This window comes from Canis aureus, chromosome 13, assembly GCF_053574225.1.
Source record: "Canis aureus isolate CA01 chromosome 13, VMU_Caureus_v.1.0, whole genome shotgun sequence".
NCBI lineage: Eukaryota > Metazoa > Chordata > Mammalia > Carnivora > Canidae > Canis > Canis aureus.
In genome coordinates, this window is record NC_135623.1 from 66,960,628 (window position 1) to 66,987,592 (window position 26,965).

The window sequence follows — 26,965 nt, forward strand, 5'->3', positions numbered from 1 at the left end:
AAACCACGGTTATTGTGCAAAAATTATATATGCGTCTGAAGTTGAGAAGAGACACTGAGAAATCAAAGGTTTCTTTCATCCCTTTGCTTTGAATCTCCATTCCCATCCTTCTGCACTGTTGTTAAGAAGTCTATGATGTGGGGATCCCCGCATGGCTCAGTGGTTTAGCACCAGCCTTTGGCCCAGGGTGCGATCCTGGAGACCCAGGATCGAGTCCCATGTCGGGCTCCCTGCATGGAGCCTGCTTCTCCCTCTGCCTGTGTCTCTGTCTCTCTCTCTCTCTCTCTCTGTGTCTCTCATGAATAAATAAAATCTTTAAAAATAAAATAAAGTCTTCGAACAAGAGGCACAGACTGAAGATGAGTAGGCAGGGAAGAAGGAAATGTGACTTCACTTCAGGTTCCTGGTGGCATCCGGCAAGAGGACAGTGACGCAGAAGCTTCAGAACTGAAGGAGAGGACAGAGGCAGTGAGAATTCTAGGCGCAGTTGCTTTAGACCAGACTAAGCTCCTGGGCATCTGGGATCCAGCAAGGGAAGCCTTCTCTGCACACAACCCTTAGAGCGTATTGGGGAAGTTTTTGCATCTCCAGCGCAAAAGAGAAAAACAATAGCTACAAATTCTTGAGTTGCCTCATCTTTTCTTCTTTTTGACCCAAACTTCATCTTTCCCTCTTTTACCCCTCCAGCTCTTCCAACACCCTGATGGCCAATTCAGCAATAACTTAATGTTTCTAATAGAAACAACCACAGCACTATTTGTTATCCAACTGACACACACGTCCCAAGTCACTCTTTAAGATCTCACTCCGAATGAAGGAGGAGCACACTTGACAGGTTGAGAGGAATAGTTAAGATCTGCGTCACCATTCAGGACCTTCTTATGTCTGCTGTGCAGGACATGCCTAGAATGAACTGAAAAGACAGCTCACCATGTTAAAGGAGCTGAACTGTGCTCAGGCAAAGGAAAGAAAATGATTTGTACTTCTCAGTCTCTTTCGGTTATTCTATGTATGTACACGTATTTTAAAGCCTGCAGCCTGCCATGAACCCAGCTTAGTGAGGGGAGAACGGCAATCTGGCATGGTGCAGGTATAAGCCAAGTGAGCTGAGACTTAAGTGGAAGAAAGAATAAAGGATTGCATAATACGATCCAGCCCAAGGTGCCCAAATTGGCCCAAGAAGGAGTCACTGAGCTCTAACAAAGTTCAGAGAACATGGAGTAAGACTGGCATCCGCTGACGCCAGCAATCACAGCTTAATAGTCATTAAGGTGATGCCATGGACCCTAGTGCCATAAGGATAACCTTCGATAATGTTAATAAGCCCTTCCTTCTTACAACCAATTCTTGGCTCGGAGAGAAAGGGTGGGGAAATAAGAGACCAGGTACAAGTATCCACAAAGACTGAGAATTGTCTAATGTGATTTTGATATAAAAACTTGACAAAGATTACAAAATATAAAGCTACTTTAAGAATATAAATGCAAATAGGGCAGCCCGGATGGCTCAGCGGTTTAGCACCGCCTTTGGCCCAGGGTGTGATCCTGGAGACCCGGGATTGAGTCCCGCGTCAGACTCCCTACATGGAGCCTGCTTCTCCCTCTGCCTGTGTCCCTGGCTCTCTCTCTCTCTCTCTCTGTGTCTCATGAATAAATAAATAAATTTAAAAAAAAAGAATATAAATGCAAATATTAAAAGCAAACTTTAGGTAAATTCAATTTAGCACCATGACTAAGTGCTATTTACCACTAGACTGTTAAGCTATTTAGAAACCTCTCAAAATATATATTTTTGATTCAAAAGAAAAAAAAAACACCTATGATCATCTTACTGTTGAAATAATTTAATAGTATTCAAAACACATTTATGGAAATATTCTGAATTCAACAGAAATGTAAGAGTACATCTTCACATTATCAAAGCTACCTTTATCATAAAATAAGAATACCCTTCTCCAAAGAACTTTAATAGTAAACAACCAAAAGCAATCCCATTAAGGTATGAATACAGCTAAAAGGCACCCATATCATCGCTAATACTTAATAATGTTCTAGAAGCTGTCGTTTACACAAAGAAACACTAACCAGAAATGATACCCATAGTAGTTGGAAAGGAGAAAAGAAAGTTTCGAGAGCCTTCATGGTATACAGACTTCTTACTGCAAGGTCTACAGCTCACCACCCGCCGCTCACCAGCTTTGCCATCTTGAGATAAATCCTTCACCACCATACTTTAGTTTACTCATCTGGGCATTTATCAGTGGACATGGGCGCTGCCACCATAGTTTGGCTTATTGTAAAAAATGCAGCAGCAAACACAGGGGTGCATGAATACCTTTAAATTCATGTTTTTGTACTGTAGGGGTAAATACCTAGTAATGTGATTACTGGCCTTAGGGTAGTTCTATTTTTAATTTTTTTGAGGAAGCTCCCTGCTGTTTTCCGCAGTGCCGCACAAGCTTGCATTCCCACCAACAGTGCACAAGGGTGTCCTTTTCTCTATATCCTCACCAACACTTGCTGATTCTTCTGTTTTTATTATTATTATTATTATTATTTTAGCCATTCTGACAGGTATGAGGTGGTTCTGATTTGCATTTCCCTGATGCTCGGTGACATTTCATGTTTCTGTTGGCCACCTGTATGGTTGTTTTGTTTGTTTGTTTGTTTGTTTTTTGTTTTTTTTTTTTTGTTTTTTTTTTTTTTTGTTTTTTTTTGCGAAAAGTCTGTTCATGTCTTATGCCCACTTTTTAATTGAACTAGTTTTTGGGTTTTGAGTTGTATAAGTTCTTTATATATTTTGAATACTAACCCCTTATCATATATGTCATTTGCAGATATCTTCTCCCATTCTGTAGGCTGCCTTTTTGTTTTGCTGGATGTTTCCTTCATTGTGCAAAAGCTTTTTATTTTGATGTCGTCCCAGTAGTTTACTATTGCTTTTGTTTCCCTTGCCTCAAGAGACGTACCTAGAAAAATGTTGCTACAACGGATTTGGAGATATTACTGCCTATGCTCACATCTAGGATTTTTATGGTTTCAGGTGTCACATTTGGGTCTTTAATTCATTTTGAATTTGCTTTTGAATATGGTGTATGAACATGGTCTAGTTTCATTCTTTGGCATGTGGGTGTCCAGTTCTCCCAACACCATTTGTTAAAGAGAAAGCCTTTTTCCCATTGTGTATTCATTCTTCCCTTGTCGAAGATTAGTTGACCATAAATTTGTAGGTTTACTTCTGGATTTTCTATTCTAACCCACTGATCTGTGTGTCTATTTTTGTGCCAGTACCACACTGTTTTAATTACTACCATTTTGTAACATAACTTGAAACCTGGAATTGTGATCCTTCCAAGCTTTGTTTTTCTTCTCGAAGATTGCTTTAGCTATTTAGGGTCTTTGTGGTTCCACAGAAATTTTAGGATTGTTTCAGCTTTGTGAAAAATTCTATTGGTATTTTGACAGGGATTACATTAAATCTGTAGATTGATTTGGGTAGTAGAGACATTTTAACAATATTTATTCTTCCAACCTGTAAGTATGAAATGCCTTCCCATTGATTTGCATGATCATGAATTTCCTTCACCAGTGTTTTATATTTTTAAGAGTCTCTTATCTCTTTGTTAAGCTCATCCCCAGATATTTTATTGCTTTGGATGCAAGTGTAATTGCAACTGTTTTCATTTCACTTTCTGCTGCTTCATTATTAAGTGCAGCAGATTTCTGTACATTACTTTTTGTATCCTGTGACTTTACTGATTCATTATTAGTTCTAGGAGTTTTTTTGGTGGAGTCTTTAGGGTTTTCTATATATAGTATCATGTCATCTGCAATAGTGAGCATTTTACTTCTTCCTTACCAATTTGAATGCCTTTATTTCTTTATGTTGTCTAAATTCTGTGGCTAGGACTTCCAGATTATGTTAAATAATAATTGTAAGAATAAATATTCTTCTCTTGTTCTTAACTTTATGGGGAAAGTTCTCACTTTTTTACCATTAAGTATGATATTGGCTGTGGATTATTTATATAAAGCCCTTATTATGTTGAGGTACGTTCCTTCTTGACCTAGGGTTTCTATAATGAATGATGTAGTACTTTGTCAAATGCTTTTTCCACATCTATTGAAATGATCATACCGTTTTTATCCCATTCTCTTACCGATGTGATGTATCATGTTGATTATTTCATAAATATTTAACCACCTTTGTGTCTCAGAAATAAATCACACTTGATGGTGCTGTATTTTTTTTTAGGTATTGTTGGATTCTGTTTGCTAATATGTTAAACAAAATCATTAATGAAAGAGAAAAAATAACCACCAACGCAACAGAAATACAAACAACTGTAACAGAATATTATGAAAATTTATATGCCAACAATTGGACAACTTAAAAGAAATGAATAAATTCCTAGAAACATAAAACCTATCAAAATAAAGTAGGAAGAAATAGAAAATTTGAACAGATTGATTACCAGCAATGAAATAGAATCAGTAATCCAAAACTGCTGCAAAAACAGTTCAAAACTAAACAGCTCATCGGATGAATTCTACCAAACATTTAAAAAGTTAATACCTAGTCTTCTCAAATTATTCTAAAAACAGAAGAGAAAGGAAAAATTCTAAATTCATTACACAAAGCCAGTATCACCCTGATACCAAAATCAGATAAAGACACTACAAAAAAAAAAAAAAAAAGAGAGAGAGAGAACTGCAGGCCAATATCTCTCATGAATATAGATGCAAAAATCCTCTTCTGCTTTTTTTTTTTTTAATGAGAGAGAGAGAGAAGGAGGAGGAGGAGGGACAAGGAGAAAGAGAATTCCAAGCAGGCTTCTGACATGGGACTCCATTTTACAACTATGAGATCATGACCAGACCTGAAATCAAGAGTTCACGCCTAACCAGCTGAACCACCCAGGTGCCCCCTCTTTGCCTATTTTTAGTCAGATTATCTGTTTTGTTGATATTAAATTGTGCTTATTGTTTATATATTTTGGATATTAGCTCCTTACCAGGATACACAATATATAGTTTGCCAAAAGGGGTATATATCACACAATGGAATAGTTTTCAACCACAAAAAAGGAGGATATCCTGCCATTTGCAATGTGAAAGGACCTTGACCATATTATGCTAAATGAGGTAAGTCAGACAGAGAAAAATAAGCAATATATGATATCAGTTATATATGGAATCTAAAAAAGCTAAACCTGGAGTATAAAGATCAGATGATGAAGTAAAAGGATCCTGAGCTCACTTCATCCCATGAAAACACCAAAACTACACATACATATAGAACAATTCTCTCTGAGAACAACCTGAAAACTAGCAGAACAGCTCTTCCACAACTAAATATATAAAGACAAAGTCACATCCAGATGGATACAGAGGCAAGGTCTAGTCAGGATTCACAACCAAGCATGATAATCCAAAAGTAAAAGGACTATCACAAATGGGGAGGTGTCCCTAAGGAGCAAGAGGTTCAGGCCCCACATCAGGCACTCCAGGCCTGAGGATCTAGGAAAATAAGCCCCCACAATATCTAGATTTGAAGACAAGGAAGTCTCAATTCCAAGAGAGTCAGAGGGTTATAGAAAACAGAAATGCCATTCTCAAGGGGCTGGCATACAGATTCACTCACTCGAAGATCCAGCGCAGAGGCAGCAGTTTGAAAAATGCCTGTGCTATATACATGAAGGAGATTTATTGAATGACTTTATGGCATGTGCTAAAGAAACAGGAATCTATAGGAACTTTCTCTGGAACAAAAACACTGGCAGGTGGTGTATATATAATATATTTATATATACTTATATATAATATATACTATTTATAATATAAATATTATATATAATATATAAAATATTATATATTTTCTATATATAATATATTTATATTATTTTATATTATATATATATATATTACTCTTTCTTTCTAGCTTGCTTGGTGTTGGTAAGCACTATTTCTGACACTATCTACCTTGCTAACACCACTCACCTCACCCTGGCATTCCCCACCCATATACTTACCCTACCTACCTGGCCACCCCAGCAGGTGCCCCTCCAAAGTGGCTCCCACACTGCCACACCCAGGAAGAGGCTTCAGCCAGGATCGATGCCTCCCCAAAGTAGCTCCCACCCAATATGACCAGTGGATGGACTTGGCCTGGACCAGTGCCCCCCAGAACAGCTAGCCTCCCCCACCAGCACGTCTACAAGAGTCACAACAGGGCTTTGCAGACAGCCAGGCCAGGGGCCAGCCTCACCCTCTGGCATGCCCACAGCAGAGGTGGCCCAGTCATAACAGAAGAACCCATGTCAGCCCACACAGGAGACATCTCTGATGTACTTGGTTCCAGTGATCAGAAAGGAATGGACTTTGGGGCATCACAAGGCACCCGTTACATAAGATGACTCTTTCAAGTCCAAAAGATGTAATTTATCTACCTAATATACAAAAACAAACACTGAGGCAAAATAAGGAAATAGAAGAGAAGCTTTCAAATGAAAGAATAAGACAAGACCTCAAAAAAAAAAAAAAACTAAACAGAGATAAGCATCCTACGTGATAGAGTTTAAAGTAATGGTCAAAAATATGCTCATGGAACTCAGGAGAAAAATGGATGAAGATAGTGAGAGCTTCAACAAAAAAAATAGAAAATATAAAAGAACCAATCAGAGCTGAACAATATAATGACTGAAATAAAAAATACATTAGAGGGGTGCAACAGAAGATTAGATGATGCACAAGAATAGATCAGCTATTTAGAACACAGGGTAGTAGAAATCACCCAAATGAACAAAAATAACAACAATAACAACAACAAAAACAACAACAACAAAAAAAACAGTTTAAAAAAAATGAGGATAACTGAATGAATTTCTGGGACAACATCAAGTATACTAACATTCAAATTAAACAGATTCCAGAAGAAGAGAGAGAGGAAAGAGGAGAAAACTTACTTAAAGAAGCAATAGCTAACCACTTCCCTAACTTAAAAACGGAAACATCCAGAGCCAGGAAGCACAGAAACCTACAAACAAGATGAGTCCAGAGAGCTCCACACCAAGACACACTATAATTAAAATGTCAAAAATTAAATATAAAGAAAGAATCTTAAAAACAGAGAAAAGCAACTAGTTATTTACAAGGAATCCCCAGCTAAGAATATTGTAACCTGACAAGATTATCATTCAAAATTAAAGGAGAGCTAAAGAGTCCCAGAAAAGCAAAAGTTAAACATATCATCACCGCTAAACCAGCCTTATAAGACATGTTAAAGGGACTTCTATTAACAGAAAAGGCCGTAACTAGAAGAAAATTATAAAAAGAAATCTCAATGATAAAAACAAACATATAGTAAAAGTAATGGATAAACCACTTAAAAAGCTAGTAAGAAAGTTAAAAGTGGTAACTCAACTATATCTACAATAATAACTTAAGGGACACACAAAATAAAAAGATGAAAATATGATGTCAAATACACAACACTTGGAGGTGGGAGTAAAAATGTAGAGTTTTTTGAATGAATTTGACCTTAAATAACCATCAACTAAAAATAGAATGCAATATGGATCAAGCATCTTTTCTAACCACAAATAGTATGAAACTAGAAATCAATTACAAGAAGAAAACAGGAAAAATCACAGATAAGTAGAGATTAAACAACATGTTACTGAACAGCCAATGTGTCAACAAAAAAATGAAAGAGGAAATAAAAAAATACCTGGAGAAAAATGAGAACTGAAACACAATGCCACTTTAAAACCTACTGTACATAGCAAAAGCAGCTTTAAGAGGCAAGTTTATAGCCATGTAGGCCCACCTCAGGAAATAAATTTTTTTTAAAAATCTAAATTATGCCAAAAGAAAGCAAAAAGAAGAAGAAAAAATGAAGCCCAAAGTTAGTAGAAGAAATAAAGATCAGAGAAGAAATAAATGAAATAGGGACTTTTAAAAAATGGAAAGCATCAATGAAATTAAGAGCTGACTCCTTGAAAAGATAAAAGAAATTGATAAACCTTTAGACAGTTTCATTAAAATAAAGTGAGTAAAGGCCAAATAATTAAAATCATTAAGAGAAGTTACAACTAACATCACAAAAATACAAAGAATTATAAGAGATTATTAGAAAGACTATACACTAACAAATTGGACAATCTAGAAGAAATGGATAAATTCCTATAAACTTGCACTCTTTTAAGACTGCAACAGAGAAAAAAACCGGAATATCTGATTAGATCAATTAATATTAGTAAGCTTAAACTAGTAATCAAAATACTGCCAACAAGTAATCCAGAACCAAAAAGCTTCACAGGTGAATTCCACCAATTTTTAAAGCAGATTTAATATCTATTTTTCTCAAAATATTCCAAAAAATCGAAGAAGAAATATTTCCAAACTCATTCTTGAGGGCAGCATTACCCTGATACCAAAACCAAAGACAACACATACACATAAAAAAATTACAGGTCAATATCCCTGATGAACATAGACGCAAACATCCTCAACAAAATATTAGCAAACTGAATTTAAAAATACATTAAAAGGGTTATATCCCATGATTGACTGAATTTATTCCAGGGGTGAAAGGATTTTTCAATATCCACAAATCAGTCTACATGATAACCATATTAAGATGAAGTTGAGGGCGGCTGGGTGGCTCAGAGGTTTGGCGCCGCCTTCGGCCCAGGGTGTGATCCTGGAGACCCAGGATCGAGTCCCACGTCAGGGTCCCTGCATGGAGCCTGCTTCTCCCTCTGCCTGTGTCTCTGCCTCTCTCTCACTCTCTCTGTGTCTCTCACGAATAAATAAATAAAATCTTAAAAAAAAGATGAAGTTTATCCTTTTATTTCAATTGATGCAGAAAAGGCATTTGACAAAAGTCAATAGCCATTTATGATAAAAACTGTCAACATGAAGGGGAGGTGTAGAGGGAATATGCATCAACATAATAAATAACATAAGACTGACGCAAAGCTAACATCATACTCAATGGTGAAAAACTGAAAGCTTTCCCTTAAAGGTCAAGAATACTCTCACCACCTTTGTCAACACAGCATTGGAAATCCTAGCCACAACAAACAGACCAGAAGAAGACATAAAAGGTATCAAAATAGTAATGAAGAAGTAACATTGTCACATTTTGCAGATGGCATGACAGTAAATACAGAAAACTCTAAACCTCCACCAAAGAAAAAAATATCCTAGTTTTCATTATTTTTGGTTTCTCAAATATTAAAACCAATAAACAAATGAATTCAGTAATATTGCTGAATATAAAATTACTATACAGTAATATATTGTGTTTCTATTATGAATAACAAACCATCAGATAGAGAAATTAAGAAAACAATCTCATTTACAATTGCATCAAAAGAATAAAATACCGGGAAATAAATTCAACCAAAGAGGTGAAACATCTGTACCTTGAAAACTATGACAACAATGAAAGAAATGAAAGGCAACATGAATAAATGGGAATGTATTCTGTGCTCAAAGATTAGAAGAATTAATATTCTTAAAATATCCATACTATACAAAGCAGTCTACAGATTTAATGCAATCTCTATCAAAATATCAATGGTATTTTTCACAAAACTAGAACAAATAATCCTAAAATTTGTATGGAAGAAATTGTCAAAAGACCACAAATTGTCAAAGCAATCTTTAAAAAGAAGAAGAACAAACTGGAGGTAACCCATTCCCTGATTTTGAACTATGCCATGAAGTTGTAGTAATCGAAACAGCAGGGTACTGGAACCAAAACACACACATACATCAGCAAAACAGAATAGAAAGCCCCAAAATAACTATGATTATATGGTCAATTAATCTACAACAGAGGAGGCAAAAATACAGAACGAGGAAAAGTCAGTCTCTTCAATAAGTGCTTTTGGACAAGGCACCTGGGTGGCTCAGTGGTTGAGCATCTGCTTTTGGCTCAGATCATGATGCCGGGGTCCTGGGTCTAGTCCCACATAGGGCTCCTCTCAGGGAGCCCGCTTCTCCCTCTGCCTAGGTCTTTGCCTCTCATTTTGGATCTCATGAATAAATAAATAAAATCTTAAAAAGATAAATAAATGCTCTTGGAAAAACTGGAAAGATAATGCCAATAAATAAATAAATAAATAAATAAATAAATAAATAAATAAAACTGAGCCACTCTTATACCATATACAAAAATAAACAGATTAAAGACCAAAAGGTAAGACCTAAAGCCATAAAACTGCTAATGGAAAAAATAGGCAGTAAACTCTTGAACATTGATCTTAGCAATAGTCTTTTGATCTGTCTCCTCAGGCAAGAAAAACAAAAGCAAAAATAAAGTATGGGACTACCTCAAGTTAAAAATCTTTTCCACAGTGAAGGAAATCACCAAAAACCTAAAAGGCAACCTACAGAATAGAAGATATTTGCAAATGGTATCTCTGACAAGAGGTTTATGTCCAATATCTATAATGAACTCATATCACTGAACACCAAAAAACTGAAATAATCCAATTAAAAATGGGCAGAGGACCTCATAGACATTTTTTCCAAAGAATACACACAGTTGGCCAACAGGCACATAAAACCATGCTCAACATCATTAATCATCAGGGAAATGCAAATCAAAACCACAATGAGACATCACCTCATACCTGCCATTAGGGCTAGTATCAAAAAAACAAGCAATAACAAGTGTGGGTAAGGGTGTGGAAAAAAGGGAACCCTAATGCACTATCAGAGGGAAGGCAAAATAATGCAGATGCTATTGAAAACGATATGGAGATTCCTTAAAATGTTAAAAATAAATACCACATAATCCAACAATTCCAAATACTATATAATCCAATAATCCATCCCATAGATACACACACACATGCTCACACACACAATGGAGTATTACTCAGCCATAAAAAATAATGAAGTCTTGTCCTCTGTAACCACTTGGATAGACAAGAGGGTATTATGCTAAGTGAAAGAAGTCCAACAGAAAAAGACAAATACCATATGATTTTACTTACATGTGAAATCTAAAAAATCAAAACAAATGAACATACGTAACAAAAGAGAAAAAGACACATAAATACAGGTAACAAACAGGTGGTTGCCAGAGGAAGAGTGTGGGCAGATGGGTGAGACAGATTGGGGATCAAGAGGTACAAACGTCCAGTTATAAAATAAAAAAAGTAGTTGAGGTGTAAAATACAGCATAGGGAGTAAATAATATTGTAATGGCTTCATACTGTGACAATGAAAACTAGGTTTATTGTGGTGATCTTTTCATAATATATATAAATGTCATCATCATGTTGTACATTTAAAACTAATGTAATATTGCATGTCAACTGTATCAGTAAAAAAATTTTAAAAACCATGATTAAAAATTGCTTCAAGAGGAAACATATTACAATATATAAGTGCATCAACATAACAGCTTTTACACCTTAAATTTACACAATGTGAAAAAAAATTTACACAATGTAATCTCATTTTATCAAAGAAAGAAAAAAGAAAACTAAAATCATGCCTCCGGAGTCCTTCTTTTCTTAAGGACTGCATGCAGGAACAAATAAGGTTGAACACAGAGTAACAAAGGGCTAAAGTTAAAGAAAACACAATTTAAAAACACTCTGTGACAGAAATTTGATATTCTATACTAATATTAAATACTTCCCTTTATATCCACATACCGATATCCATTTAAGCCATTCAATCTTACCGCATGCAAAAAAAAAAAAATCCCCTATAAGTAAAATACAGATGGAAAGTAATTTATTTGAAAATATTTAGGGACTGCCATACTCAGAAGCCCAAATGGTGCTATTTTACTCTGTCTAAACTATAAAGAAATCACTGAAGTCCTCAAAGCTAGATGGAAAACCCTAGAGAGCCTACTAACAATTTAGCATGCCAATTCCCGTGGTAATGTTAATTTTACTTTTCACAGAGTCCTACTGAAATGCTGTTCATTATAATTAAGACTTTATAACTATAGATGTGTAAAAAAAAATGTGAGGCTTATTATACCAGAGACATCCCAAAGGAGGGGTTCCATCCTAGGATTTACAGATCCTATCAATGGGGTCCATAAATAAAATTCAGATGATCTGTGCATGTGGATTAGGAAAAGAAAAGTCGTATCTTTATTTTCACTAACCTCTAGATGAAAATTGATCGTTTATTTGAAGTATGATTTAAGCCAACAAACCACAATAGCAATATTTTCATCGATTTCATCGATAAACTTTTCATCATAGAAACTATTTTCATATCACATTTTGTTACAAATATCATGAAGTATGATTTACTCTCACCACAGCTTCAAAATTACTATTGTTCTTAAACATTAAATATTTGCCTGGATCTTGTTATTTAGCATGTTTCGAAGCCTACCTGTTACTATATCATGAATTTGATTCTCCATGTTTTGATGACTATTTTAATATAACCGATTCTCTGGGTAATTTCCGCATTTTATTTTATGCATTTAAAATATTAAAAATATTATTCTGAAACATGTATGACATAGACATCATCCAAGTGTAAAGCAGCAAAAAGTAAGAAGTGACATGAGTTTCAAACCATTTTCTTTGGTTTCAGCAAATGCTTTGGAGTTACAGCTTGCTCTTTTCCACCTAACACCTAACATCCGTCTTATCTTGCCAAATGCCTATCCTGTTTTTCAGAATTTTACACTCCAGCATCACATGCAAACATGACAGCCTTAGAGACATCTCACCAGCTCCTGCAATTATATAGATCGTTATAAAAAGCTCTTATAGCAAATATATATATATATATACACACAAACATGTATATTTTAATCTTTCAGATTCTGACTGGTTACTGATACAGCACAGAAATTATATTAAGGATCCCTGTTTTTTTTTTTTTTAAAGAATCCCTGTTTTAAAACAGATTTTCATATTATCTTTAGACATGATCATTATAAGGCCATTACATTAGCTAACACTTATTCTAATTTAAAAATAAGTGCTGGCTGATCTTTCCTGTTTATTAAAAATATGTAGGTTCAATTCATAATAAAACATATTTTTGTTTAGTTTGTCACATATCTAATTGTTCCAGACCAAGTATATTAGGAAGACAATCCTGAAATCGAGAGCAGAGGGAAAAAAAAAAAAAACACACACACAGAAAAGAAAATATTACCAGGAAATGCTTCTTTTGGGAAAAGGAATTATTAAAGAGCAGTCTTAAAATGTCATGACTCAATTCAAGGGGATAATTTAATTCCGCCTCTAGTTGAGTTCATAATACACCTCAGTCTTATCCCACAGTGTAATATTCAGTCTTGTGCTTCAGTCTTACACTAGGACTGGCATTTAAAATTTGTGTGATTTACTGTGTCATAACATAAGTGACAGGGTATCACCACCAATATATAGGGACATATTCCTAGTCATTTTAAGAATGGGGATTTCTCAATCAGAGAAGAGAGATATACTTAGATTAAGACTTGAATGTGTTGCGAAAATTCTTTTGACTATTTTTGTGCAATGGTTGAAGCTGAGTATCTATGTTGCTGACTCTCATCTGATCACAAACATCATGAATAATGCATTTAGTTACATGACCATTTTGCCTTTAGACTAAGAACACTGAGGAACTGCTCTAACCATAGGAAAAGTCCATGTAAATGGCCCAATTTTCCCCCTCTTTTGTTCCAAATGTAGAATTTTCTGTACCACTGTGAAGCAGAAATTACTCCTTTGTGCGGATTCAGCATTCAAAATATGACCAATGCCGGATTTGTGTGTGGAATACTCAAAACACAGTCAAGCACCTGCATTTGTCATCAACAAAGTGTTGATTCACAGTTTCCTCAAAATACAGTAGAAAGTCTGAACCAGTATTCTCAAGGGCATAAATAAAAGGTCGGACTTGTATACTTTGCTCAACCCATAGAAGGCTCACAGAATGACAAACGTGAAATAAGAGTCTGGAAATCAGAACATCTCAGCAGATTGATATTATGCATTTTTCTACCACTGCATGAATTGCAAGAAGCTCATTTTCATTTACTTAATAATAGAAAGCTGGAATTTTTAGGGAGATCTGAGGTTATGTGCAACAATATTACCTGTCAGTCTATTAAATACAGTTAAATAGACTGAACTAAACAAAATTATGTGATTGTCTTATTATGAATTTAACTTACATACTTTTCAATTTCTATAATTTTATAGATTTGTTGTCAAAATATCTTCCATGTTGATAATGACCTCACTGAAACAAAATCAGTTTTAAGACAAATTCTATTTCTTGGAAAAGTCTTTATTTTTCTCTGACCTATATTATATAAGTTGCTATACAAGGACCAATTATCTGGAGCATAGAAAGAATCGATGATGCATAAAACGTTTTCAATATCAAGTACAGAGCAAAGCAAAAGGTGAATTCATTAATGTGAATGTTAATACAAATGAAATAGGAAGTCACGGTTGTTAATTATGCTGAGAAAACAAATCAGAGTTTGCCACACTTGAAGAAAATCTTTTTTAAATAAATAATTCAAAAGGAAATTTCATCAATATTTTTCTGAGATTATAACATCTGAATTTTCGCAACACATTCAAGTCTTGCGTGTTGGGGGGGGTGTTGTTAACTTTTCAAAAGCAAGAAAATGGAGAGCCTAAGGTTCTTAAATTCTATCATGGTTTGTATCATGGATGCCCAAGGAGGCAACCGATAGTAACTATGGACAAAGAAGAAGTAAGCGTCTCTCTCCTAACAGCAAGGGCCACTGCTGCAACTCATGAGAAGGAATAATGGATAAAAAATCGTTATTTATTGAACTGATGCTCACTGTATTGATCTCTATTCTATACACAAACCGCTAACTGAAAAGAAACTGTGAATTTTCCTCTTAGAGACTTCTAATTTGTGCACTTACGCATTTATACTTCTGTTACAGAGTAATTTTTTCCCATTTAGAGGTGTTAAGAGCTTTACTCCAAATAACAAAAGTGCCATAACTCCCTAGGGTAGAACACAGATAAAGAAAGAGCAGGGGAAAAGTGCACATTTTCTGTCGCTCTACTTGAAAACTGTGTTTACCTAACAAATTTGTCACAATGGAGTTTTAATCAGATTCAATTCATTAAGGATAACTTTAAGGCTTTACTAGGTTAATGGTATGTAGTGTGTCTTAGGATTTTCTTTCCTATCTTTAAGAGGAAGACACACAAAACTTCTAGATAACCACTTAGCACTCTCTTAAGCATTTAAGAGTTTCTTCCTGACAAAACTTTTCATCCTGAGTGGAAGTTCCTCAACTGCTGATGATAAACAGAATGGCCAGCGATATAGGCTAAAGCCTATGGGAGACAGTTCATATTCAAGATAACTGTCTAAGGAATACGCTGCCAACATTTACTCCTTCAGAATTTTTCAGGCTTTTTCCCTGTGTTTCCACATAATAAGAAAGCTTCCATAATCACTTTGCTTCCTCATGTAATTGCATTAAGTTTTGTTCAGGGAGTCTACCAAAGGCTGATCATGTGTTGGAAGGTCTTTCTCATATTTTACAAGGTCTCTATTGAGAATATAGGCCATTATGTTGTTCAAATGGATCAGCATCCTCACAACGCATGAGTTCCATTGAACTATCCTTCCTGTTAGGAATCTAACAAACTCAAATGTACACTGATGCTACAGCTTTCCCAACACACTTGTTCACTGGGCTGTTTGGTTGGTTTTAATGTGCACAATCTCCTGTTCAATTTTGTGCCCAGCGTAACCCATGCATCATATACTACTGGTTTTGAGCTCAGAGTCTACATTTGTCTTGTCAATCACCACAAATTACTTTTAGATTAGATAATATGTAATGGCAATAAAAAGTAGATTGTGAAAAAAAAAAGTAGATTGTGATATATGTGAAAAACAAAATGGTAAAAGTAGATCTAAACCCAGAATGTGAAATATTAGTCTGCATTGCTGAAATCATTGTTTTAACTCCAGTCTATCACAAATGATTGCTAGAGCCCCAAACAAGTCCTCAAGAACAAATCTCTCTTATCCTCATAATCCTCATTAAGAGTTACTAATAGACATTTTTACTCTACATTACTCTTCACTGGCACCTAGGGAACCATTAAGTTACTTTTTTATTATTTTATGTCAACTTTCTTCAGTAGGTAATTATGCTATCTCTACTACTCTCATATACCCTATGCATAGTGTTACAAATATTGCTTAAATAGCTCAATAAATTTTTTTAAGCATCAGGATAAGCATCATTTTATCTTCTCAACAATATCTAAGTTACTAACTGACCATAGCATAAATAGGTGCCTATCATGGAACAAGCCAACCAACAAATGAAATGTCTGGGCTGCAACTTCATACTTAAATCTTTCTGACCAAGTGTCTATATTTTAGGAAAGTAAAACCAGTATTTGTAAATGAAACAAAGAATCAAATCCATTTTGTAACTACAAAATGTCCATGAATACAAAATAAACTGATGTCTTTAATAAAACAAATAATTACTCCTGAATGTCAACTCTGGACTTTATGTGGGTAAAAACTACTAGAAAAGGAACAAATATTCTTTTTTTCAACATTTCAAGAACTCTCAGGTTTTTTCACTTAAAAATTCACCTTTGGATAAACTAGAGTAGCAGCAACAGTATACAATAAAAATAAATACAAATGACCCATTTGTTTTACTATAAAAAATGCCAATGATAAAAAAAAATAAGAATGGGATTGAGGTAAAAATATGTTAGAGATAAGAAACTTCTGAAAAGTAAGTTCAGAATATTTCCAAAATTAGAAGATCACACTGTATGCATTATTCATATAAACTGCCCCATCCACCGTACCTCTTTAATTTTCATGTTACCATTCATTGCACATTCACCCACTTATTCAGAGTTAAAACTATGGCATCATCTTTGATTCTTTTTCCACCCTTTCCTCTCATATCAAATGTTAAGAATTAATAGAAAAGAATTTCACTGAAATGTTTCTCTTCACTGTCCCTCCCAGTGAATAAAAGCCTAGGCTTCCCACCATGGAATTAAGATCTTTCATGATTTCAACTAATTTTATCTACTTAACTTTGTTTCCTACTACTCATTTCAGAAAATTTTCTCTCCAATATCTTTAAATCTGGCAAGTATCAATATATCTTAAGTAAATTCTTACATTAAGAATGTTCTTACTCTATCCTGTGATCTCGGCTATTTATTATCCATTTAAGGTTTACCAATATTTTACATCCCAATTTTGATTACACTGATTCCTGAATAAATGCAACGGTTCGTTCATTCAGTGATTGCTTGTTTTCTACATCTTTTTGAATAAATATGTGGCGTACAAAAGATAGCCTTAAGACGTTGTGGAAGGTGAGAGAATTATAGTCTATACTTTTTAGTGATTTCAATTCTACATCTAATTTTTATATAACTGATTTTGCTCCACAATGAGATTATAGCAATTTAGAAGCAGTTTTCACATTTTGTACTTTTATTTCCCACAGTTCTTAGCACAAATACTCATTTTGTTGTATTCCTGAATTTATTTTTTAAACTCAAAAAATATAATGGTAATTTCATCTCTACTGAATGTCTAGGTAAACAAAGTCTATGAAATAAGTAGTATTGTAAGCCAGAAGACAGTTAATTCTAAGCTTAAATCACTCAGTGTCTAAAATACTGGAGGGGTGTGGGAGTAGCCTCTACTGATAGGCTTTACCTGTGAAATATAATCCTCTCTTAAGGGAAAAGCAATCATGGGCAGTAAAAAGATAGCTGTGATTTTTTTTTTAATGTGCTCATTAAAACATTTGTTTAGATGAATTACAGCCAGATAAAATTACCGTAGCTGTAGGAAAGATCTTCCGCCAAAGGCAAATGATCTACTTTGATCATCTTTTAAACCCTTAGAGAAAACTGTACTAATTCTCCACTAGGGACTAGAGAGTTATTCAACTGGGACCATCGTTGAGCAGGAGATGTTTTATTAAACCAGTTAGCTTCCTCCTCTGTATGGTTTCAAAAAATCAAAGCCAATTTGATTGAAGCTAATGACCTATTACAGAAGGTAAAACAGTAACTAATTTATGATCATTTAATCACAGATTTAGAAGATGTTATGTTAAATTAATTAGCATTTTTTCTACTAGATAGTCCCTGTTATATGGGATAGGCTTTACTTTAAGAGATCTTTCAAAATATGGGATTTTGAAACATCTACCTGTAGGTATTTAAGTGCTTAAAAATTCTCACATCATGAAAATCTATACTGTTATCAGTCCAGGTTTATTATAGTTTGTTTTTTTTAAATAACTACAAAATAATGAACTGTCCACCTTTCCTTGCAGTCAGTTCATATATATGAAGAATAATATTCAGTTATTTCACTATTTTCTTTTTTAAATGAATACTATTTCTCTAAAATTTTTATCAGAGATACTGCTTCTCAGAATTTCTGACCATAATTTTTATTTTTCTCCTCAACTTTCTCCATATACTACAGATTTTCACTAGATGAATACACCACAAGCATTCAGAATAATAAAGAGGGGTAAGACCAAAGGCAAAAATATATTTGTTCCTGACTCTTAAAACTCTTTCTTACATTTTACAAATCTAAGTTCTAATAATACCTTCATGGTTCCTAAATTGAATTTCTTAGATGTGTAGGAACTGATGTAGTAGTAGAACAGGAGACTTCTATAAAATCCAAATAGAAAAGGTATATTCACCACTGATAAACCTGTACAGGTCAAATTCAACACCAAATTTCTTGGCCATTTTTCATGCACTGGATTTGATACATTCTAAATATTCAACAAATGCTTCCTATTAATATAAATTGTATAGTCATTGAATACTATTGCTATTCAATGATCAAAAATGTATTTTAAGAGATACACAGATAGATAAATCTTTAGTAAAAAATCAACAATTTTTATTAAATGCAGTATTTTAGGTAAAGACTCCATGGTTTCCAAGAAGAAAAATAATTACAAAAATAATTGAGCCCAGAGAAATACAAAGGATCATAAAGGCCTACTAAGAACAACTATATACCTATCAACTGGACAACCTGGAAGAAATGGAAAAATTTATAGGAACATACAACATACTGAGACTGAATCAAGAAGAAATAAAAAATCTGAACAGATCAATTAAAGAAATTGAGAGGTGCCTGTGTGGATTAGTGGATTAGTGGGCTAAGCATCTGACTCTTGATTTCATCTTAGGTAATGATCTCAGGGTTATGAGATCAAGCCACAATGGGCTCTGTGTTAGATGCAGAGCCTGCCTAAGATTCTCTCTCTCCCTCTCCATTTCTATAAGAAAAGGGAGAAGAAATTGAGTCAGTAATCCAAAATCTCCCGATGAAGAAAAGCCCAGGACCAGATGGTTTCACTGTTGAATTTTACCAAACATTTAAAGAATTATTAATACCAATTATGTTCAAGCTCCCCCAAACAAAAAGAGGGAACATTCCCAAACTCATTTTCTAAGGCCAGCACTTGTCTGATACCAAAGCCAGATTCTGATATTCTAGAAAACAAAGCTATACACCAATATCCCTGATGAATAGAGATGCAAAAAATTCACTATTCTCAACAAAATACTAGCAAACCAAATTCAGCAGCACATTAAAAGGGTCATTCACCATAACCAAGTGGGATTTATCCCTGGTTTGCAAGGATAGTTAGCCAATGCAAATTAATCAATATAATGCACCACATTAATAGAATGAAAGAAAATAATTATATAATCATCTCAACAGATACAGAAAAAGCATTTAACAAAATTCGACATTCATTCATTACAAAAACACTTAAAAATTAGACATACAAAGAACATATCTCAACATAAAAGCCATGTATAACAAACCTGGAGCTAATATCATACTCAACATTGAAAGACTGACATTTTTTTCCTCTAACGTCAGGAACAAGACAAGCATACCCACTATCACCATCCTATTCAGCAAAACTCAACATAGAACTACCATTTGATCCATCAATGCTACTGGAATATACCCAAAGGAAACAAAAATTCTAATTTGAAAAGACCTCTACACTCCCATGTTCTTAGTAGCACTGTTTACCATAACTAAGGAGGTATGGAAACAATCTAAGTGGCTAACAATGGATGATGGATAAGGAAGTCATAATATATATTATCTATCTGTCTATCTAGTATAAACTAGACACACACATAAAAGAATATTATTCAGCCATAAAAAGGAAAACAAGAAAATTCTACTATTTGGATAGCATGGATGGAACCTGAAAGCCTATGGGGTGCCTGTGTGGCTCAGTCACTTAAGCGTCTGCCTTCAGCTTGGGTCATGGGATTGAGCCCCACGTTGGGCTCCTTGCTTGCAGGAAGCCTACTTCTCCCTCTCCTCCCTGATCATGTTCTCTCTCACTATGCCTCTCTCTCTCTAAAATAAATAAATAAAAACTTCAGAAAAAAAAAGCTAATGCTAAGTGATATAAGTCAGAGAAAGACAAATACTGTATGATCTCTCTTAAATGTGGAATCTTAAAAAGCTAAAAAGAAAACACCAAATTCATGGAAAAATAAATCAAATATGTGGTTACTGAGGCAGAGGGTAAGAGGAGATGAAATTAAAGGAAAATGGTCAAAAGGTACAAACTTATCCTATTGTGGTAATAATTTCATTATATATTTTAATCAAACCATCATGCTGTATACCTCAAGCTTATACAGTGATGTATGTCAATTATTTCTCAATAAAATTGAAAAATAAATTTAAAAAGAATAGGGTTTGAAAAAAGTTGGAATTGCTATGCCATAACTTAAGATCATTTTTGTGTTAATCTGTATCCGTATTTTTTCTTTATGACACATATAGATATTTGTGTCTTTACAAATTTGTCTTTACAAATTTCCCTTAATTGTATGTGATTCTCCATCAATTTCAAGATCTTTCTGAAGTGATTCATGCTCTCCAAATTACTATAGAGGCTTCTAAAATCTGCCTTTAAGTGTGGGCTTAATGTTATCATAGTCAACACTAGTTAAGTTGTTTAAAAATACTAGCTAACAAAATACTTCTGATGAAAAGCATTTAGAATGGCTACTATGCCACAGATTACAAACCTTTAGGTATATCTTTTCATTTATTTGATTTATCTTGTATTTATTATGAACAGATACAGCATAATGTTTCTTTTTGTTTGGTAGAAATAGTCTGCTGAAAGGAAAAAAGAAAAAAGGGAAGGGGAGAGGAGAGGAGGGGAGGAGAGGGGAAGGGAGGGGAAGGGAGGGGAAGGGTGGGGAAGGGGAGGGGAAGGGAAGGAAAGGGGAAGGGAAGGGAAGGGGAGGGGAGGGGAAGGGAAGGGAAGGGAAGGGAAGGGAACGGAAGGGAAGGGAAGGGAAGGAAAGGGAAGGAAGCAAAAGTCAAAATAAATGACATGTATTACATTCTTTCACTCTACTGGGTCTTTCATAGGAAACTAATTAGAGGCAATGAGATTATCTTATATCAGTATCTGAAGGTAGCTTATAAAAAAGAGGGGAAACTATTTGCTTTAAACTGCTTAGAAACTGAAATCAAAAAATATTTTAACTTTGAAACAACCAGAAGGGTTTTAAATTTGAAGGTTCAGGAGACACTCAATTTAATGTCATTCATGACTCTTCACACAGAAGCCTTTGCTTGTTTTCCTTTTATCATATGAAAGTATGAATATTAGATTCTAGTACATCAAAGTTATGTAGTACGCACTTCATCATGATGAATATTATAATCCTTGAATGTAAAAGTTATATTAGTAACAAAATAAAATCCATATTTTCCCCAAAGACAATCAGTATTCAGTTATCATCATGAGGGAGTTATTATAGATAAAATTAAATATATTTGTTTACTGAAATGGAGGACATTATAATTACCAATATACTGCCCAGAAAAATCAGTATTATTGACAGCACTTCTCCTTCCATCTAGCTCAACTGATAAAGTTCTTATCACAAGTCATTAAAATATTGGCTAACAGATATAAAGAAACAGTTCATTTTAAAAATTAATGCTATTCACTAAAATTGAATAAAATCTAAGTAAAAGAAACTTTGGGAAAAAAAACAATCAATTAAAACCCTTCCATTAATGAAAATTTGACTCTAATTCCAAATGAAAAATATGGTTGTCTGCAAAGAAAGTCTTCTCTATCTAAGATAAAAATAGATGAACTTACAAAATACAGCAGCGTCTTGTTTAATCACAGGAGGACAACTGAATATATTCTCTCAGAACTCTTCTCGGGCACATTTCCTGAAAAAGAAAATTTAAATTTTACACATTGAACTTAAAAATTTAAACATTGAACTTAAAAAAAAAGTAACTATAACAAACTAAGTTTGTTTAATGGAAAGACCACATATATAGCGTACAACTCTAGGCCTATCTAAATAATCTTTAAACCAAATAATACAATAAAGAGTATTCCTAATGCCATTTGTACCAACATTCAGGTCGTGAGAAAGAATTTCCATCAATTTCTAAATAGCTTGAAAATATCAAGCTACTTCAGTATATTAAGAATGAATCAACTGAAGGTTTATACTCTAATAAAAAACTTCAAAACAATTTTTCTGGTATAAGACCAAAAAAAAGTTGTTTATGACATTCAGATGCCTCTGAGCAGCAAATATACAGCAATGGCTCCAAAGTCAGAGGACAAACTAAAACTCAAACTAGAATACCTGGTCCCAGTTTGATATAGTTGTTTCATGAAGATAGTCTGAAATCCACAGAATGTTTTAAACATAATGAGGATGAGTAAAAAAATGAGCATTTAGAAGATATACAAAAGAACACTGTGCGACGCTAAGCAACAGGTTCACTTTTGGAGCCTTACACGTTCTAAGCAGCATACCATGAAGAAATACAAGTCAACTGGTTCACTGCCTTTCACATCCCTATGTATAAAACAACACCAACTATTCCATCCTTTATTTGTTTTAGGATTCACTTCAATAGAAGGCCTCAATATTGAATTGCCTATGTCTGGTTGAAAGGAATAAGAATGCCAGTTGTCCATACAGTGAGTTGGCACCAGTCTCTTACAATCTCTCCTTATTCTTTTGTACATGAAAAAAGATCACAAGATGGTATTTTTTTAAGATTTTATTTATTTATTCATGAGAGACACGGGCGGGGGGGGGGGCAGAGACACAGGCAGAGGGAGAGGCAGGCTCCCTGTGGGGAGCCAGATGTGGGACTCAATCCTGGGACCCAGGATTACGCCCTGAGCTGAAGGCAGGCACTCAATTGCTAAGCCACCCAGGTGTCCCCACAAGGTGGTATTTTAACAAACTATTAGAGGATATTCTTTTTCAAAGAATATGTAAACATTGTAGTTGTAGGTAAAATATGACATTTTCATTTTAGAATTGTATCTATTTATAGAATAAATGTACAGGGAGCTAAAGTGGAGGCTGTAATAGTTATTTAAAATAAGCTTGTCTGTAGAATTAATACATTGATTTATGAAAGTCAACTGCTACCATTAGGAACACACTGTAAGCATATAAGGTAGAAAGATGAAGTTCAAACAATGTACAACAAACTGAAAATCCTAGAAATCACAATAACAAAAAAGTTTCTACAAGAGAAGAATACAGTATATATGAGAATTGATATGAATTTGTAAGTTATCAATGCAGCTCTAAAAGCAAATAAGTTCTCGTTTTATTTCTACTTTCACTAAATGTTTTTTAAATAAGTTTTCCATTCTCAAATACCCAAAACACACAGAATATGACCGATCAGATACCCATCAGCAATTGCAGATAACTTCTTTTACAAATTAAAGGTATCCTTCTTTGGCTCAGAATAGTCCAACTACTGTCATCCAGCTTTAAGCTGCCTCGTTTTGCTTAAATTAACTGGATAACATGAACATTTTCCATGTTTCAAAGGACCTGACTTATACAGGTTATACAATTTAAACGGAATTTCATTATTAACATCGGAGTTCCAAATATAAAGTATCGTGAAATACCAATGGATCTAATATCGTAATGGAAACAAATAAAAACCCTAACAAATTGTGTATAAGTTATACTGACATTAATTGCATGAGATCACTATTAGGCATGGTTACTTCATCAATTTAGGCTCTCCAAGCTAGTCTTTCAAAAGCTTAATAAACCAGATGGGTTTTTTCTTCATATGTACTTATCCAAGCTCTATTTCCTTTTGTGTAATAAGGCATGCAAGTCAACAAAGCAAAGAAGGAAGGGAGGGAAGGGGAACAGGGAGGAAGAAAGGTAGGAGAGAGGGAGTAAGGGAAGAAGGGAGAAAGGAAGGAACAAAGCTTACGCTAAGTGACATGTATTTGGAAAAAGGAGGGAGTCTGAGACAAAACTGTGGTGACCTCTAGCATTCTTACATCTTTGGCCATGTGGTGAGGTGGGTGTCAAAATTATAAATAACTAGAGAGAATCCTGAGAAAGAATTAAGTGAATAAAGAACCATATGGATAAATTTATCCCACAAATAAATTATTCAAGCAGAAGTGGGAGAATGTCATGATTTAATCAACAGATGGTACATAATGATTAGATCTGCAATTTATCTTTCAAACCACTCCGCCATGATGATTTTCCAGATTCTTTCAGAAAGAGGGAGACTCTAAGTTAAAGGTGAAATTGTTTCACTAAAGTTGCTGGATGGGTTTGGTTATTCAGATTGAACATAGTACATCCAAGGGTGTCCCAGTCTCTTCAAACAGTTTTATTTTATATTTTTATTATAAATATTAAACCCAAAATAGTTTGTTTATACAATTATTATGCCTAACTTCTGGTAGATGGGATAAACTGTTCTATTGTAATAAAATAGGTCAATGTACATCATTCTACTAGAGCTTATAAAGGAGAAACAAATTTGATTAAATAACCACAATATAGTGTGGATTTAATAACATCTATGACAACATGTGCTTCTAAATATCAATTCAAAGTAGCTGAGCTTTGAATTGATATATCCACCAATCATTATATCTATTTATCTAACCTATCTACTTTAATATGTAATATATATGTATTCATAAAATTAAAAAATCTCTCACCACATTAATGTAATGACTATATTTTCATTGAAGTTCACATCAACTATATTTTGTTTACTGCAACAGTGCTGTAAATGTATTGCAGAGTCCCCTGTCGAGGTCTAGAAGGTGCTTTCATTATGATACAAATGATTATGTAACTGCTACCAATAAATCAGTAGTAATCCAAAAATAAATACTGACATAGACTTAAATAAGAGATTACTATATAATGATCAACTCATTGTGACAGAATAAAAAATATTTAGTGTGGAAATCTGATCATTAGAAAAATTAAATGATGTTTTAAAATTTGCTGTTGGACACCTGGGTGGCTCAGCGGTTTGGTGCCTGCCTTTGGCCCAGGGCATGATACTGGGGACCTGGGGTTGAGTCCCGCATCGGGCTCCCTGCGTGGAGCTTGCTTCTCTCTCTGCCTGTGTCTCTGCCTTTCTCTCTGTGTCTCTCATGAATAAATAAATAAAACCTTTAAAAAAATAAAAAATAAATAAAATTTGCTGTTGTTTTCCAAAGTAAGTTATTTATTATATGATGTTATATTATGCTTTATTATCTTCCCTAAGTGGTGGAAACACAGTAAAATTTACAATAAAGTTACTAGAACACAATTATTATAAGCTTATTTTATTATAATGAAAATTACTGAGACAAAAAAACAAAAAATGTAAACCTTGCACCAAAGGGGGGAAAAAAAAAGAAAATTATTTAGAACCCTGAAGAACATTTTGGAGAATGGAACAGAATGAAAACAAAATGGTAGGGAAACAAATATCAGACCTATTAGTTTTAGCAGATTGTAGTATGAATCATCACAAATGGAACAGGATGTGAAATTATCTCCCACTTCTATGTCTACAATGACTGGTGACTTTTCTTTTTTCAAGATTTCATTTATTTACTTGAAAGAGAGAGAGCTTGCACAGGAACAGGGGGAGGTGAAGATGGAGAGGGATGAGCAGACTTTCCACTGAGCAAGAAGCCTGACATGGGGCTCAATCCCAGGACCCCAGGATCACCACCTGAGCCAAAGGAAGACACTTAACCAACTAAGCCACCCAAACACCCCTAACTAGTAAATTTCAAGAAAAATTAGCAGAAAAACAAAATCCTGAAAAATTCATTACACCAAATGTATTCCCCTAAAGTCCCAAAATGTGGACAGATATTTAATAATCATCAATGAGCTGTTCTTGCTAAGAATCATTCATCTCATAAAAGAAAGTTTGACTTTACAAAAGTCAGCATAGATGGGATGTTTGTCATATTCCAATCCTTTCAAATTAAAAAAAATCAGTATATTCTGTTTACTTTATGCAGAAAATCTTGTCGTTAGTCTGAATGTATGCAGGTATAAAAAATATCAATCAGTACTTGAGAATGAGCTATAATCAATTACAGGGAGTGAGTAAACATGAATAAAGTAGACTGAACAGCAATCACAGTGTCAGGTATTTAAAATGTAAATCTAACTTGGAAAAATCAATAACTACTTTTGTTGAAGAAGAGACACTAAATTAAAATAAGAGATGGCATGTTTTTGAACATATAATATACATAATTTTGACTCTGGCAAAGCAAATGTGTTCAGAAGATCATCCAAGAAAGTTTGAGAGTGATAATTGAAAATTTTCTGCATTTGGCAAAGATCATAGTAAAACTTGATAATATTATGAAAGGATATTTATTCAGACTACAAACATTGGCATCAAGTAATATGACACATATTTAAGAAATAATATATAAAGTTGAATAATTAGATTTATTGCAGAAGTAATGAATCACTCTTTGAAGGAAATCCTAAATGTTACTCAAATTATCTTAGATACAGTTCATAATATAATAAGCTTTGTATAATAAATTATAATGACTGAGA

General features: G+C 34.1%; 1 protein-coding gene across 4 annotated transcripts in view; it reads right to left on the minus strand.

Annotated features, from left to right (window-relative positions):
• MARCHF1 (membrane associated ring-CH-type finger 1) overlaps positions 1-26,965 on the minus strand; it is an 800,751-nt gene that overhangs the window by 512,707 nt on the left and 261,079 nt on the right. For all 4 annotated transcript variants that reach the window (XM_077846552.1, XM_077846554.1, XM_077846555.1 and 1 more), the window contains exon 2: positions 22,213-22,289. The gene's annotated coding sequence lies outside the window, so the exon portion shown is untranslated. The remainder of the gene's footprint in view (positions 1-22,212; positions 22,290-26,965) is intronic.